The following is a 1,800-nucleotide window of genomic DNA, read 5'->3' as shown; positions in this document are numbered from 1 at the left end:
CCTTGGACAAAAACATTTATGCTTTCATACTTCGTTCGTAACTTTTCGCTGTAAGTGTATAACATCGCTGTTGGATTACATTATTTTAAGACTTATGATTTTTCGTCTCATGTTAATGCCAGAAACATAGTCATAAATGGCAGATGTTTATGACTTACGTTGGCGTATGGAAAAGACAGGATTGGGTTGAATCAGAGCTATAAAATAATATCTGGAAAATCTTATAAAAATTTAAAGTGCAAAAAGAAAAAAAATATGTCAACGCTTGATATCATACGAATAACGAAAAAAGGCAAATACTTGATTTTTGTTAAAAGTAAATTTGAACATTCATAGCTAGCTAATATTTGGAAAGAATTCACGTGTACTTAATCACCTTGGACCGTGGTTTTTCATTGTTGACTTGAATGACGTTGACGTTTAAGCGCTCAAATGTATTTAGAGAACATACTGTTGAAGTAATTGGAGCTTGAAGACTTAAATTACTTTATACATTCACTTTTATTGTTTTTAACAAAAAACCTGTGTTTTCGTACTGAATTTAAGAATGTCATATCAGCAAAAACAAGTTGGTAAGAAAATAAAAAATTTCCAATTAGAAATCAAAAATTAAATTCAGGTTAGTTCAACTTATTTCACAATAAAATGATTAAAATCTTGATTTTTTTTTCAGCTCCCTGAAAGAAATACCAAAAAGCTATTTAAACAAGCTGCCTTGTTTAAGCTACCCGGAAGTAAAAACATTTGAAACATTTGAATCTCAAGGAAATGTTATGCATTAAGCACATACGATTTCGTCGTTCCGCATGTACCGTGCAAATAAACTGAACCAACGATCCATTCATTGTTTAACGTACTTTTTGATCATGAGATGGATGATCGGTACTATAAAAGAATTAGTCTTTCAAGGTACAGTATTCGAGTTCAAGCTCTTTCCTGAATAAGAAACCACCATACAACATGAAAGTCACACTAGCTCTCGTCCTGCTGGGCCTTCTAGCTGCCGTCGCCATCGCTCACGCAGCTCCTCAACCGGAAGATGCCGCAGCTACCGCCGACACCGATGATGATTCTGAGGCAGCCTTTCATGCACAGATTTCTGACTTAGTCGTTAGCATGAAGGAGAGGAAAATTGACTGGGAAGAAGTTAAACACGCCGCAATTGCAGTTCTTAATATGATGAATGGATATGAATGGATTTGAAGGCAATTTGAAGATGTGAATAAAACTGTAATGGCAAAAAAGTTCTACCATAAATAAAATATATCCGAATAAGTCTCTGTACAAGTTAGAGACATCTTTACTATATTGACTACAACACTTCTCACTGCCAGCTATTGCAGCTAAGACATAAAAAATAGCATAAACACTACGTAGTTTTTATGACTACATTCACAAATAACAATGAACAAAATGTTCACGATCTACCTTTGGTTCCTACCAGTTCGTCAACATTTCAAAGACAGTCCAGTTAACGCCCAAACAATCAGTATCTCGTGTACTGAACATGCTAAACAAACAACTGTCGAAGTTGTGGCTGAACAAACCTGGTATCAAGTTCAAGTTCTCTCTTACACAAGCCAACATGAAAGTCACACTTGCACTCGTTCTACTGGGCCTTCTTGCTGCTGTAACTTACACTTACTCTGCTCCTACTCCCAACGCCGATGAAGTCTTTACCCATGATATCTTTGAAGTACTTATAATGAAGTGAAACATTACTTGAATTTTTTTTAAGATCATGGGATCATGTGTTATGGAACTTCAGGCCAACCATGGAATGAAAACCTTCATCGAAGA

The sequence above is a fragment of the Anopheles cruzii genome, unplaced genomic scaffold, assembly GCF_943734635.1.
Source record: "Anopheles cruzii unplaced genomic scaffold, idAnoCruzAS_RS32_06 scaffold00951_ctg1, whole genome shotgun sequence".
Classification (NCBI taxonomy): domain Eukaryota; kingdom Metazoa; phylum Arthropoda; class Insecta; order Diptera; family Culicidae; genus Anopheles; species Anopheles cruzii.
This window is presented reverse-complemented; position numbering follows the sequence as displayed.